The 16,799-nt window shown below is 38.4% G+C and overlaps 1 protein-coding gene across 2 annotated transcripts in view; it reads right to left on the bottom strand.

Moving 5' to 3' along the window:
• hic2 (hypermethylated in cancer 2) overlaps positions 1-9,425 on the bottom strand; it is a 60,312-nt gene extending 50,887 nt beyond the window's left edge. Inside the window, exon 1 of one of the 2 annotated variants that reach the window (XM_061898243.1) lies at positions 9,127-9,425. The gene's annotated coding sequence lies outside the window, so the exon portion shown is untranslated. The remainder of the gene's footprint in view (positions 1-9,126) is intronic. The other variant, XM_061898238.1, reaches the window with a different exon arrangement.
• Between the last annotated feature and the right edge of the window lie 7,374 nt (positions 9,426-16,799).

Here is a 16,799-nt window from a genome sequence, read left to right as displayed (position 1 = left end):
TTGTGTCTTTCTCACCATTCCCTGGTCTCAATTGGATGCTTAAGTTGACCAATTTGTCGGATTATGTCCTCAACCCTCCACTATCAAGGTGAGAGGCATTATTAATGATCTAGAATAAACTTTTGTGACCTTCGAGGCTAGAAAGCAGCTATAGCCGATGAAGTCAATATAGCCACGTAAGCTAGTTACCGCTCTGTGATTACGGCGCCACTATAAATGTTTTTTCAGTGTTAGCGTTTCGAATAACAATAGCACTAATACTTGGTTAATATTTAAAAAATGTAAACGGAGTGTTGGTGGCGCTCTTTGGAAGGTTAAGAAGCACTTGTGGGCGGAATAAAGGACCTCCCATTGGCTCCCTTGTAAAACACTTTGTTTTATGTTTATTCATGAACTGGAATGCATTGAAAAAACGTATTTGTCGTTTTGTCTCTTATAATGATTGTGAACGGTAAGCTAAAATTACCACTCAAAAAGTGCAGTTCCCTTTAACATTGACAAGACCACTTATAAGATCTCCTGTGAGTTTTAGCAACATACTGCATGTTGACGCCTCGCTTGAGAGTGGTTTAAACTCATAAGTCCTGTTAGCCTTTATATAAATGTTGTATTTCTTTTTGTGCAGCTAGAGGGTCTTTTGATTAGGAGGTTCCAATGTGGTAGTAGTGTTTCCAAAAATAATTTTCTTAATACAACGGTTTTGAAAGTGTGCAGATGGCCAAAAAACAGCAGCTTTGGAAAAACATATACTTTTTTAAAAACCTGTTAAGCTAACTTCAGCTATGTTTTTGTTTTTTTAGTTCCTATGGGAATACAGTAATCTCACAGTCATATGTGCTACAAACCTATAACTTGATAAACTTCGAAACAATATTCTGGCATCTGTGTTTTAGAACAAGTGTTAAATAATAACTTTGATTTATATTGCGCTGTTCTAAACACTCAAAGCGCTCACAGAGAAGTACGACTCAACATTCATTCACACCTGGTGGTGGTAAGCTACATCAGAAGCCACAGCTGCCCTGGGGTAAAAGTGTCAAATCAGATAGATAATCATAGTCCTTTATTTTTCCTTCACAAGTCTTTCATGCCAAAGAGAAATTATATAACTTAGTTGTAGATTATTTGATTCAGTGGAACAAATTTACAGTTGTGCTCATAAGTTTGCATACCCTGGGAGAATTTATGATTTATTGGCCATTCTTCAGAGAATATGAATGATAACACAAAAACCTTTCTTCCACTCATGCTTAACGGTTGTGCGAAGTTATTTATTGGCAAACCACTGTGTTTGATTTGATTTGATTTACTCTTTTTAAGTCAAAATGACAAAAGCAAGTACCCAAATGACCCTGATCAAAAGTTTACATACCCCAGTGACTTTGATCTGATAACATGCACAAAAGTTGACACAAACAGGTTTGAATGGCTAATCAAGGTTCCAATCTTAATCTGTGATATGTTTGTTTGTAATCAATGTGTCAGTGAGTTTCTGGACTTCTGACAGACCATTGCTTCATTCATCCAGTGCTGCACAGATGTTTCTGGATTCTGAGTCATGGGGAAGGCAAAATAATTGTCAAAAGTTCTGCGAGAAAAGGTTATTGAACTGCATAAAAAAGGAAAGGGGTATAAAAAGATATCCAAGGAATTGAGAATGCCAATCAGTAGTGTTCAAACGCTGATTAAGAAGTGGAAAATGAGGGATTCAGGTAGACCACCAAAGATTTCAGCCAAAACTGCCAGGAAAATTGTTCGAAATACAAAGAAAAATCCACAAATAACTAAAGCTGAAATACAGGACTCTCTGAAAAATTGTGGTGTGGCTGTTTCAAGATGCACAATAAAGAGGCACTTGAAGAAAAATGGGCTGCATGGTCGAGTAGCCAGAAGCACAATTGTTTGCCGATAAATAGCTTCACACAACCATGAAGCATGAGTAGAAGAAAGTTTTTGTGCTATCGTTCATATTCTCCGAAGAGGCCAAGAAATCATAAATTCTCCCAGAGTATATAAACTTATGAGCACGACTGTATATACCAGCGTTTAGTCACGCTTGACACCAGCACATAGTTTAGTGTCTTCTGCCATGTGAGGAAGTAAAGCAATCAGTACAGTCACTAAACATATTATTGGTATGATAGCTATTGTTGTTGTAAGATTGAACTCTGTTGACAAGATAAGCTCCCGCCCCCCAAACAAGAAAAGCAAAAAAGAAGAACACCCTCATGACCCAAAGTCAAATGTTTTGGCTAAGGACAGAGAGCATGTTGGGTAGGAAAGATATTGTTTGCATGTTTCACAGAGTTTTACAGCGCGACCACCACCTTTTCCTCCAGTCTTCAAACACTGTATACTCTTCTAATTATCATCAAGACATTCCAAAGACTGATTATTGTTTAAGTGCAACAACAACCCTGTTCTGGGGTGATTTAGCCGCTGAACAGACCGTACTGTACTCCAACAGGCAATGCAGGACACACGTACGTCCTATATGGACACAAGGGCCCAGGCTTTAAGTCCTTGACCGCGTGTCAGCAGAACATATAGCCTAAGTAACCTTCTTAATGCATTGTACTGCCTACACACACCACTGTAAGCCATGGTCACAATGTACACAGGGCACTGTGTGTGTTGAGAGGAGGGGGTAGCTGATCATGAGGCATGGACATAGGCCTTAAATTAACCTCCAGGCCCCACTTTGTAGTCCATAGTGATCAGTTAAGCATGTCACACTGATCAGTTTACTTGTCTTGGACCACTGCAGTGGTCTAAATCCACACATAAGTGCAAGTATGTCTGCTGATATATTTGTCAGCTGCACCACACAGATGTTTGGTCATAAAATGATACGTTGCAAAGCAAAAAAGGGAGCACAGCTGCAAAAGTTTTTTTATAACAGTTCCCTCCTTGTCACATTGAATCAAGTATCTGAAAAGGAGGAGGGGGTCAATTTAAATGCTACATGGCAGCGTCCCTCCCACCAGCACCTGTAGATTTACCAATGTTAGACATCATCTTTGAAAGTACAAAAAGGGATTAAATAAACAAAACGTCTGTCACGGTTACAGCTTCAGCAAATGTTGGAAGCAATGCGAGTGGTATACAAGTATAGACTAATTAACACTGGTGTATACCAACATGTAAAATCCATCCATCCATCCATTTTCTACCGCTTATTCCCTTTCGGGGTCGCGGGGGGCGCTGGCGCCTATCTCAGCTACAATCGGGCAGAAGGCAGGGTACACCCTGGACAAGTCGCCACCTCATCGCAGGGCCAACACAGATAGACAGACAACATTCACACACTAGGAATGTATTTCACATTTACTCACTGTCACAACTTCCACAGCACAATTAAATTTGCTCTTCCCATTTGTAGACTGGCTTACAGAGGAAGCCAATTGTGAGTGGGTGAAAACCGACTGGTGTATATTTAAATGATCCAAAGGTAAAATGTTTTAGCAACAGACATGGCTAAATAAATACATTCAGTGATCGATGCTATAAATAGCTATCAAGTGGGCTGAGCAAAAATATGTTACACATGGGTTGCCTTTTTATCTAACTAAAGGAGTAATTTCACAAGTAAAAGCAAATTCATGACCTATTTTATAGACCCTTTAAAACCTGAGCTTGGCCACCACAAGTATGATTCACCTGGTTGTATGTGTGCAAGACACTGAAACTGAAAAATCTACATAATTATTTGAAAGCAAAAAACAGGTATGTTGGTTACACTAAAGAGGAGCCAGACAGTCACTTAACATAACTAACATTCCTATGCCTTATTATCTCTATGCCCCTTGGTACTTTCAAACAACACTAATCACCTGAGAACACTGTGGACCAACCCAAAATGAGATGGATTGTTTTGGGTTCTAAATGAGATCTAAATCGACGAGAATGGCGAGGTTAAAAGCTGTTTGGGTGGTAAAACAGTGATGGTCGATGTAAGGCAACATCCCAAGCCTGCATCAAATGCTCTCAATACAGCGGTGTTTTTCCAACCTTTTTTAAAGCAAGGCACATTTTTTTCATTTAAAAATACGGAGGGAAAACAACAGCAAAAAATGTTAAAAATTAAACTCCACCAGGTCCTCGTGCCTTATTTTGAGTTTGTTGGTGTTTTTCTGTGTGTAGTGCTTTAGTTCTTGTCTTGCGCTGTTATTTTGGAGTTTTCCTGTCGCAGTTTCATGTCCTCCTTTGAGCACTATTCCCCGCACCTACTTTATGTTAGCAAGCAAGGCTATTTAAGTTGTTGCTATCCTTTTTTGTGCGGACATTGTTGTTTTCCATCTCATGTAGGGATGTACTTTGTGGACGCCGTCTCTGCTGCGGATGCTGCAAGTTTTTGCTGTCGTTTAGAATTCCGTTTCTGTTTACTTTGCAGCAATTCAGTTTTACAGTTGTTTTGCATAGCCATCCCTATGCTTCATTGCCTTTTCCTTTCCCTTTCCTTAGTTTTTGGTTTAAGCGTTACACACCTTTTTAACTGCACGCTTTGGTCCGCATATTTAACCTGACACTCGCCAGATCCTTGTAGTTTGTTGATCTCCACACAAGGATCTAGGACTTCTCAATAATATAAGTATTTCAGAAGGCGGGGCCTTCCAAAAAAATAATGGTATGTGACTGGATAAACCACGTGTCCGTTATTTTGAATGACATGCTACTTTAACCATTAACATCGAAATCAACCCGTGACGCTGATGAGAGCGGCGCTGCGAAATCCAAAACACTACAGCCAACATATTGCATTGTGCATAACGACAGAGTGAAAAGTTAGAGAACATTTACTGAAACAACGCAGCAATAGATTCGACAAAACAGTTGCAAAAGCAGAATCAATGTAAGCACACAACTTCTGCCCGGCGATCCTGATTGGTTCATTATTTCTTTCCTTATTTTTTTCCTATCTTGAAGGAGTTTGCATTGCCATCGAGCCCAGATCCTTGTGTGGAGCTCAGCTAACTACAAGGCTCTAGCGAGAGTCAGGTTGCTGCATTTTGAGATCACAAAAAACCATCCTCGTCTCACCCGACACGTTCAGACTTTTACAAAGCAATTAACTACCTGCTGCCACCTACTGACATGGAGTATTACATTAAAGTTAAAGGCCTACTGAAACCCACTACTACTGACCACACAGTCTGATAGTTTATATATCAATGATGAAATATTAATATTGCAACACATGCCAATACGGCCGGTTTAGTTTACTAAATTACAATTTTAAATTTCCCGCGGAGTTTCTTGTTAAAAATGTCGCGGAATGATGACGCGTGCGCGTGACGTCCCGGGTTGCAGGGGACATATTAGCGCAGCACCATTTGCGGATAAAAGTCGTCTTTTTTCATCTTGCAATCAAACAGTATTCTGGACATCTGTGTTGCTGAATCTTTTGCAATTTGTTCAATCAATAATGGAGAAGTCAAAGTAGACAGATGGAGGTGGGAAGCTTTAGCCTTTAGCCACACGAACACACGGTGTTTCCTTGTTTAAAAAGGTGAAGCTTTACTATGGATCAGAGCGGTCAAGCGAACATGGTTCCCGACCACTTGTCAACCGGCAGGTTTTGGTGAGAAAATTGTGGTAAAAAGTCGCCTCCTACCGTGGACACACCCCTCCGACTATCAGGTACTATTTAATCTCACTAAAACACTAGAAACACAATAGAAAGATAAGGGATTTCCCAGAATTATCCTAGTAAATGTGTCTAAAAACATCTGAATCCGTCCCAATGCAATCACCTTTTTATTTTTTTTCACTTTTTTTTTTCCTAGTCCTTCGCTATCAATATCATTTTACGAATCTTTCATTGTCGCTCAAATTAATGAAGAAATTGTCGTTTTCTCGATCCAAATAGCTCTTGCTGCTGGAGGTGATTTAACCCCCAATTCCAACCCTTGATGCTGACATGGTTACCCTGCCGAGCTCTACACAACACAGACACTAAAGAACGGGACATTGTAATTATTGATTTGCATGTAAACTTTCTAAGACGTGATTTATGCCACTTCTTTTCCTGTCTCATTTTGTCCACCAAACTTATAACGTTGTGCATGATTGCACAAAGGTGAGTTTTGTTGATGTTATTGACTTATGTGGAGTGTGCTAATCAGACATATTTGGTCACTGCATGACTGCAAGCTAATCGACACTAACATGCTATTTAGGCTAGCTGTATGTACATATTGCATCATTATGCCTCATTTGTAGCTATATTTGAGCTCATGTAGTTTCCTTTAAATCAGGGGTCTCAAACTCAATTTACCTGGGGGCCACTGGATGCAGAGTCTGGGCGGCAAAAAATTATTTCCTAAAAAAATATTTGCATACTCTTAGGCATGTCTAGTTGTATGATGACGTTTCAAATTGTATCCCTTATGCACCACAACTTTCTCTGTGCAAATAAGGAAATATATTAAAATATTAGTATTTAGCCGACGCACGGAGAATAATGTTAATTCCGCAATGTGTGTCGTTCCGCTTTCCTCCCTACAGCAACACGGCGGTCAGCGGATAATAGCCCGGAAAGTACCGGGATAGCGAGCGCAAAAAAGTGACGGCTCCCGGAGTGTCGAGGTGTGACTGCAGCCAGGCATGTAAGAAAACCCTGGTCTCCATGGCAACTTATCTGTCGCTTTCACTCATTTGCCACTTTTCCATTAACGCAGGGGTAGGCAACCCAGAACGTTGAAAGAGCCATTTTGGACCCAAATAACACAACGTGTCAAACGCCATTCATATAAAACTTGCGGGCCACACTAACATTTCATATTAAGGTGGGGGCCGCAAAATAACATCTCGCGGGCCGCAATAAGCCCGCGGGCCCGTGTCTGAGACCCCTGCTTTAAGTCCTCATAATTCAATTTATATCTCATGACACACTATTTGTATGTAATATGGCTTTTAATTGTTTGCGGGTCCAGACAGATTTGTTTTTGTATTTTTGGTCCAATATGGCTCTTTCAACATTTTGGGTTGCCGACCCCTGAATTAGGTGAAGTTTCATCATTTCCCACGGCCAGAGGTGGGTAGTAACGCGCTAGATTTACTCTGTTACATCTACTTGAGTAACTTTTGGGATAAATTGTACTTCTAAGAGTAGTTTTTATGAAACATACTTTTACTTTTACTTGAGTATATTTATAGAGAAGAAATGCTACTTTTACTCCACTCCATTTATCTACATTCAGCTCGCTACTCGCTACTTTTTTTTGTTTTGATTTTGTCAGACACATATTCAAAGTAGGATCTACGCATGTCGGTGTTTCACCAATCACATGCAGTCACTGGTGACGTTGGACCAATCAAACAGAGCCAGGCGGTCACGTGACCGTCACACGTCGAATCGGACTTAAAAAAGTTGAAAAACTTATTGGGGTGTTACCATTTAGTGGTCAATTGTACGGAATATGTACTGTACTATGCAATCTACTAATACAAGTTTAAATTAATCAATCAAAAGTGTAAAGGAAAAAAGACACTTTTTATTTCAACCGTACTTCCCGTCAAAAGCCTAAAGGCTGATCGCACAGTTCCTGTCGTCACAATAAAAGTGCCGCTCCATCGCGCCTGCGCTAACAAAATAAGAGTCTCCGAAAGCCAGCGCAAACAAGCTAACAAGCTACGGAGTTTGCCGCCAATGTATTTCTTGTAAAGTGTATAAAAATTAATATGGAAGCTGGACAAATAAGATGCCAAAAACCGACGACTTTCATGTGGTATTGGACAGAGAGGAACTTTTTCTTCTCCTCCATTTGAAAACGTGGACGTATATCAGCACTACTGTCTGATTCCAATCAATGCAAGTCATCAGAATCAGGTAATACACCAACTTATATTCTTGTCTTCATGAAAGATAGGAATCTATGCGTTAAACATCCATGTATATTCAATAAAACACCTTTAACATGTCAACAAAAACGATAGATCACCTCGAGTTGGTCATTTATTAAGTAATTGACTAACGTTGAAAAACTTATTGGGATGTTACCATTTAGTGGTCAATTGTACGGAATATGTACTGTATTGTGCTTGTACTAATACAAGTTTCAATCAATCAATCAATCAATGAATGAATGCCTACTGAGCCTATGGTGCTGTTGAGTTATTGTGGCTCAATTTGCCTTGTTTTTTATTTTATTTTAATTTATTATTATTTAATATATTATTGTTTTAGTTGCTTAAGAGATATTCCTGGCTCTGAATTTGCTCATTGCTATTTTTATGTTTTTGTGCATTATTTGTTGCCGTAATCATTAAACGAACAGGTTACTCATCAGTTACTCAGTACTTGAGTAGTTTTTTCACAACATACTTTTACTCAAGTAAATATTTGGGTGACTACTCCGTACTTTTACTTGAGTAATAAATCTCTAGAGTAACAGTACTCTAACTTGATTACAATTTCTGGCTACTCTACCCACGGCACACAAGCCTATATCTCACGCCACACTAGTGGTTGAAGAACACTGCAATACAGCGTTGCATTGGTACAATTAGCAGTCCGTGCAGTTAAATCGCCACAATTGCCCCTATGCGATACAAATGGTGGATAAGCCTGAATATAAAAGCACCACAATACTGTATCTGCAGCATCCGTTTGGCGAGTATCGTAATTGCGTACAGTGAGTAAAATCCACATAATTTATGATATTTTTTATTTTATTTGTATAACACCTAGAGCCGATGAACAGTGTGAATGTAAAATGTAGATAATCCTCTATTGGTGACTTGCAATGGAAATAAGGAAAGTATATTAGAGGTTTTTTAGCGTTTAAACTCTTGCCAGTCGGATGATTTTCTGCTCTAACCTGGCTCGGAGAAGGGGGCACAGTTGCTAACTAACCGCCGCAGTATTCGCAAACAATTACTCTTTCTTCAGTACCACGGTCGATAAGGTGTTCATTTAAAAAAAAAACGCAGCATGAAGACAAAATTAACACCGGGGTAGTCTTTTATTTATTCTGGTGTGCGCCGTGTTGGGGGCGAAAAAACAACACACTCAACGAAGCAAGCGGAAATAAAATAAAATAAAATAAACCCTCGCAAAAGCAGACCTTTACAAGCAAAGCGACACATAAGTGTAAGGATGAATGTTTTTTTTTTTTTAAATACCTTGTTACATCGGCAGGGTGGTTCTCAAGCGTTCTTTACCATCCTCTTGCTCATCTCACAGCCTTCGGGACGCCATGTTGAAAGCTTATGACGTTACGCTTCCTCACCCCTGACCCACATTTGAATAGGAACCAGCCCCGGAGTGCAGCAAGAGGGAGAAAACAGCCGACTGTGGGAGGGTTTTCGGACACTTTCTCAGCCCAGGAACCCCCTTTTCCTCCCTGCTTGCGGCAGTACCTGGAAAAGATTAAACTAAAATCTTGTTTTAAGGTCTATTTTTTTTTTCCTCCCAGAAGAGTGACGTCACAAAGCAGGTTTCAGGGGTAGCGTGGTAATCGACTTCCTTCTTTTCTTTTTCCGTGTTTATTTTCCAAACCATCCATCCATTCATTTTTCCACCGCTAATTCCCTTTTTGGGGTCGCGGGGGGCGCTGTCGCCTATCTCAGCTACAATCGGGCAGAAGGCGGAGTACACCCTGGACAAGTCGCCACCTCAACATTCACACTCTCATTCACACCAGTGGTTCTCAATTGGGGATACGCGTACCCCTGGGGGTACTTGAAGGTATGCCAAGGGGTACGTGAGATTATTAAAAAATATTTTCGAAATAGCAAAATATATTTATTGAATAATACTTCAACAGAATATGAATGTATGTTCATAAACTGTGAAAAGAAATGCAATATTCAGTGGTCATGTTCCATAATTATTGATGTTAAAGATTTCTTCTTTTGTGAAGAAATGTTTAGAATTAAGTTCATGAATTCAAATGGATCTCTATTACAATCCCCAAAGAGGACACTTTAAGTTGATGATTACTTCTATGTGTAGAAGTATTTTTTCTAATTGAATCATTTGTTTATTTTTCAAATTTTAGTGGTTTTTGTATATTTTTTCTCCAAATACCGTACTTCCTTGAATTGCCGCAGGGCATATAGTATGCGCCTGCCTTGAATTACCGCCTGGTCAAACTCGTGACGTCACGAGTGACACTTCCCCTGTCATCATTTTCAAAATGGAGGAGGCTGATTTCAATACCGGTAATTTGAAATCGCATGAAGGGGAGAAGATTAAGAACTATTCAGTAGGATTTAAGGTCCAAGCTTACATCACACTCAAATTTTTATTTGGTAAGTGCCGGAGTGAGAAGAGGTTTTAAAATAATTAGCGCATGCTTACTTTTACCGCATGCCTTTGGTAAGCGCAGGAGTGAGAAGAGGTTTTACATTAATTAGCGCCCCGGCGGCAATTCAAGGAAATACGGTAGTCCAAGAAAGACCACTACAAATGAGCAATATTTTGCATTGTTATACAATTAATAAATCAGAAACTGACGACATAGTGTTGTATTTTACTTCTTTATCGCTTTTTTTCAACCAAAAATGCTTTGCTCTGACTAGGGGGGTACTTGAATTAAAAAAATGTTCACAGGGGGTACATCACTGAAAAAAGGTTCAGAACCACTGTTCTAAACAACGTTTACCAAATAAAAATGAAGAAAAAAAACAACAATTTAAAGTTAGTATTATACGTGGATGATACAACAGCATTGAACACACAGAAGCGAATACATATAATAACAGAAGAAATGAACGAACTAAAAAGATGGTTGGACATCGATTGATTTATTGAACATTTTTATTAGTAGATTGCACAGTACAGTACAGTACATATTCCTTACAATTGACTACTAAGTGGTAACACCTCAATAAGTTTTTCAACTTGTTTAACTCGGGGTCCACTTTATTCAAATGATTGATTGAGTGATACTTTTATTAGTAGATTGCACAGTTCAGTACATATTCCGTACAATTGACCACTAAATGGTAACACCCAAACTTGTTTCAGTCAGGGTCCATGTAAATCTATTCATGGTACAAATATATACTATCAGCATAATACAGTCATCACACAGGTTAGTCATCATAGGATATACATTGAATTATTTACATTATTTACAATCCGTCCTACTTCCAAAGACATGCACCTGGGGATAGGTTGATTGGCAACACTAAATTGGCCCTAGTGTGTGAATGTGAGTGTGAATGTTGTCTGTCTATGTTGGCCCTGCGATGAGGTGGCGACTTGTCCAGGGTGTACCCTGCCTTCCGCCCGATTGTAGCTGAGATAGGCGCCAGCGCCCCCCGTGACCCTAGAAGGGAATAAGCGGTAGAAAATGGATGGATGGATTTACAATCCGGGGGGTGGGATGAGGAGCTTTGGTTGATATCAGTACTTCAGTCATCAACATTTACATCAACAGAGAAATGGACATTGAAACAGTGTATGTCTTACTTAGTAGGATATGTACAGCCAGCAGAGAACATAGTGAGTTCAGATAGCATAAGAGCAAGTAAATACATCACAAGTGCATTTAATTATTTACATTAGGTTATTTATAATCCGGGGAGATGGGATGTGAATGGAGGAGGGTATTAGTAAAGGGTTGAAGTTGCCTGGAGGTGTTGTTTTAGAGCGGTTTTGAAGGAATATAGAAATGCACTTACTTTTACACCTGTTGGGAGTGCATTCCACGTTGATGTGGCATAGAAAGAGAATGAGTTAAGACCTTTGTTAGATCGGAATCTGGGTTTAACGTGGTTTGTCGAGCTCCCCCTGGAGTTGTGGTTATGGCGGTAGTTTGACCTGTACTTCGGTATCAGAGAGGTGTAGCGGATTTTATAGACTAGGCTCAGTGCAAGTTGTTTTACTCTGTCCTCCACCCTGAGCCAACCTACTTTGGGGAAGTCGATTGGAGTGAGGTGTGATCTGGGGTGGAGGTCTAAAAGTAACCGGACTAGCTTATTCTGGGGTGTCGGGGTCTAGATTTGAGGGTTTTGGAGGTGCTGGGGTACCAGGAGGTGCGAGCGTAATCGAAAAAGGGTTGAATGAGAGTTCTCGCATGAATCTACAAGGTGCTTTTGTTGACCAAAGAGGAGATTCTGTAGAGGAATCGCGTTCTTTGGTTGACCTTTTTGATTACCTTGGTTGCCATTTTATCACAGGAAAGATTAGCCTCTAGAATGGAACCTAGGTAGGTGACCTCATCTTTCCTGGTGATAACAATGTCACCCACTTTTATAGTGAAGTCACTGACTTTCTTAAGGTTAATATGGGACCCAACTAGGATGGATTCCGTTTTACCTAAGTGTATGGATAGCTTGTTGTCAGCGAGCTAGGTGCAAATATATTAAGGAGTTCAGCACTGAGGATACAGTACATATTCCGTACAATTGACCACTAAAGGGTAACGCCCGAAAATACGTTTTTCAACTTGTTTAAGTCGGGTCCACGTTAATCAATTTATGATAAATCATGGACAAAAACAGACTTTCTTTGAATCTCAGTAAAACTAAATTAATGCTATTTGGGAACAGTAGAAGAGAAAGTCAAACACAAATACAAATAGACGGAATAGACATGGAAAGAGTAAAATAAACCAAATTTCTAGGCATAATGATTGATGATAAATTCAACTGAAAATGTCATGTAAAAAATATACAACATAAAGTAGCAATAAACACGTCAATAATGGATAAAGCCCAAATGCAGCTGAGATTGGCTCCAGCACACCCGGTGACCCCAAAGGGGACAAGCGGTAGAACATGGATGGATGGATGTTCTAGACCAAAAATCACTCCATATTCTCAACTGCTTGCTAGTGTTACCAAATCTGAGTTATAGTGCAGAAATATGGGGAAATAACTACAAAAGTACACTTTATTCATTACCAGGGTTACAAAAAAGATCAGTTAGAATAATACATAATACTCAGTTAGTGTCCGCCCTGGGATCGGTAGGTTGTGAGTTCAAACCCCAGCCGAGTCATACCAAAGACTATAAAAATGGGACCCATTGCCTCCCTGCTTGGCACTCAGCATCTAGGTTTGGAACAGCTAAAATTATGCACAAAGCAAACTATAAGCTGCTACCCAAGAATATACAACACTTCTTCTCAACAAAAGAGGATAAATATAATCTTAGAGAAAAAGTTGATTTAAAACATCTGTATGCACGTACAACACTTAAAAACTTCAGTACATCAGTATGTGGAATTAAATTATGGAATGGATTTAGTAAGGCAATGACACAATGTACTAATGTGATCCACTTCAAGAAACTCTTCAAACTTACATTGTTGACAAAGTACAAACAAGAAGAACCATGATAAACATTCTGAATTTATCTCATCCATCCATTAATTTTCAAGATCATTTTACTCATCTCACCATATGAAATATAACTTACTTCACCGATTGTTATTTATGTACTTGTATTGTTTTTACTTATGGAGTATATTGTAAATCTATTGAGAACAGGAAGTGAACAAAAGTTTTAGCAACTGCTTTTGTGAAAGAAAAGGGGTAGGATTAAATAAGCTTTGCTTCCTCCTACTCTTTTTCAAACTTGTTGAATAGAGAAACTGGAAATTGTGATGTATCATGTTCGAAATAAACTCAAAATTAACTCAACTCATTGTTTACACCAGCAAAAACAAAGGAACTATGTTGTTGTTTAATTAGTCCTACACACTAAAAAAGGACTCTATACCATTTCCATCACTGTTGTAGTATTTCACTTGCAACTATGGAGGAAAAGGTATGGCCTCTAGGCCAGATATGACGCGGGTAAATCAAAAAAATGTCGGTCGAGGGTTCAGAAAGTGGGCACCAGATGTGCGGAAGTGGCTCCTCCTCTTAACAGTGAGCTATGAGAGTGAGGGGCCCCAACTCGCCTGCACAAGGCCACTCGTTTAAATCAATGATAAATCTCTGGTGGTATCACTTTTTGTCAAAATTTTGTCGATTACAAGTCGTTAAAATAAGAATCATTGCACATGTTATAAGCTACACTGCTTTTTACTTTGCTTTATAGCAATGTTTTACACCCACTGTGCCGCGGCACACTAGTGTGCCGTGAGATACAGTCTGGTGGGTCGTGGGAGATTATCTAATTTCACCTATTTGGGTTAAAAATATTTTATGCAAACCAGTAATTATAGTCTGCAAATGATGTGTTGTTGTTGAGTGTCATTGCTGTCTAGAGCTCGGCAGAGTAACTATGTAATACCCTTCCATATCAGTAGGTGGCAGCAGGTAGCTAATTGCTTTTTAGATGTCGGAAACAGCATAGGCAGGGTGAAGGTAAAAAAAAAAGTGTCTAATGGTTAAACCAAAAACAAACAAAAGGGGAGTGTCTCTAAGAAAAGCCATTGAAGCTTAGGGAAGGCTATGCAGAACGAAACTAATACTGAACTGGCAACAAAGTAAACAAAAACAGAATGCTGGACGACAGCAAAGACTTACTCTGGAGCAGTAAGTCCGAACATGACATAACAATCAACAATTTCAAAACAAAGAACGATAAAAACAACTCAAATATTCTTGATTGCTAAAGCAAAGTAAATGTGGGAAATATCCCACAAAAGAAGAGATGAAAGTGCTACAGGAAAATGCCAAAAAAAAGCGAAAAAGACGTCCAAATAGGAGTGCAAGACAAGACCTGAAACCCTAAACTCCAAATAAGTCAGGGTGTGATGTGACAGGTGGTGAAAGTACACCTACCTTGAGACAAGAGCTATAGTGATGCATGCTTGGTTATGCTTTAAAGTCATATCAAACAATTGCAACGACTCTTTACTGTCAACTGAGTCTGTGTTTTTTAATGATATCTGCTGGTGGTGTGCCTCTGCATTTTTTCAACACAAAAAATGTGCCTTGGCTCAAAAAAGGTTGAAAAACACTGCTTTATAGGATGTATGGCGGTGTGCCAAAGCACTCTGTTGACACCTTATGGTCGTATAAATTACTGCAGCCTCTGCAGGAAAGCTTGGTCCGGACGGAAATAACAGTTCTTGAACATGTAATGCAATGTGTTTTATTTAACAAAAATACTATTCCATTATTACAATTAAAAAAAAAAGAATTGAAAATTCAAAATAATTGAACATCTGACAGCATCCATATAAGGCAGGGGTGTCCAAAGTTGTTCCACTGAGGGCCGTAAATTAAATAATTAAAGCATGAGGGGGTCATTTTGATATTTTTCATTTTCAAACCATAGCAAAATATATGGATTTTTTTTTTTTTTTTACATTTAGGGGTCCCGGGGACCATAAAGGGTCTCAGTCATTAAAATGTTAAAAATAGGTCAAATTATTATTATTTTTTTAATTATTTAACGCTTACAGTACATCTCTACATCAACTTGAGGTTGATATGAAGTAAAAAAAAATGTTAAAAAAAGGGTTTTTTTGCCTTTTTTGTCAAAGCTAACTTTGTTTTTATAGTAAAACTGAAATATGCAGTATTTAGTAATCAGAAGATCAATAATGCAGGACACCATTGATTTGAATTCACTATTGTTATTTTTATTTGTTTGTCCTGTCCAGCTTCTCAGGCAAATCATATAGTTGATGTAGATGCCCATATCGGCTGTTCAGATTTACTTTACAAAAGAGAAGTGTAGGATACTTCTCTTGTTGCTTTATTTAAATGTGACTTTATTAAATTCAATTATATTATCATTTGGTGCAGGAGGGGACAGAAAGAGAAAAAAAAGGAAGACATGACGGGGAAAATGTGGGGTTAAGATGGGGATTAGACAGAGAGACAAAAACAACAACAGCAAACACAACAATAACAACAAAAACAACAACTATAGAACAACACCAGCACATACGATATGTACAAATATGATTGTAAAAGTGACAACAAAGAAGCAGTTAGTGAAATAAATAATAATATAGAAATGACAATGAGCATTTTTACACTACAACTGGAGCAATATGAATACCAATAGAAAAAGGGCTATTGATTATGAACAATACCAATAGTTTACCTCTGTCATCAACAATACAGTTGTTCTAATGCAACAATACATATACAAAATAATAACTAGAAAGATTAAAAAAAAAAAAAAAAAAAAAGGAATACCGAAAGATGGAGGGGAAGAGAGAGAGGCAATTTATATTAATCTTGTAGATTGTTATAGTAACAATAGGTTAAGCTTTGTCGTATGCCATGTGTTACCCAGTCCACCCTAGGGCAACAACGTTGACATATGTTTGACGAAACGTGATTATGTGCATGAGTGTATGTATGTATATGTACTTGTATATGAACAGAATGTGTATATGAATGTTTGTACGGTAAATATATGTATGTACAGTATGTGAATGTTAGTACCGTGAATGTGCGTGTAGATGGACGAACTTGGAATATGTAGGTATGTACTGTATTTGTGTATGTATGTGGGAGTAGGTATCTATGTACAGTATGTACGTTTGTATGTATGAATAACTATTGTTTTTTTGAGTAATCACAGTGTAAAGATAAATAAAATCCCACTAAATATCTTTGGGATCCAAAATGTGCCGCACTCATAAAGTGATACATGTTTATTATATATGTTTTTTAACTTTCAACACTTAGGTTACGAGATCGACTTCAGATATATCTGTCGATTTTACGTTTCAACTATTATTTTGTTGTGTTTTATGGTCTTTTGTAAATAAAACTTATATGCAATATTTTTTTGCACATAAAACTTTTTAAAGTCAAGTTTTTTAAGTAATTGGAGCCTTGATAATAATTGATTATAACTGATGATTTTTTTGTATTTTCTTTTATTTGTTTGAGCAATGGAAACAATTAAAAAAAAAACAGCCTGC

This window comes from Nerophis ophidion, linkage group LG01 (assembly GCF_033978795.1).
Source record: "Nerophis ophidion isolate RoL-2023_Sa linkage group LG01, RoL_Noph_v1.0, whole genome shotgun sequence".
NCBI classification, from domain to species: Eukaryota; Metazoa; Chordata; class Actinopteri; order Syngnathiformes; family Syngnathidae; genus Nerophis; species Nerophis ophidion.
This window is presented reverse-complemented; position numbering and strand designations above follow the sequence as displayed.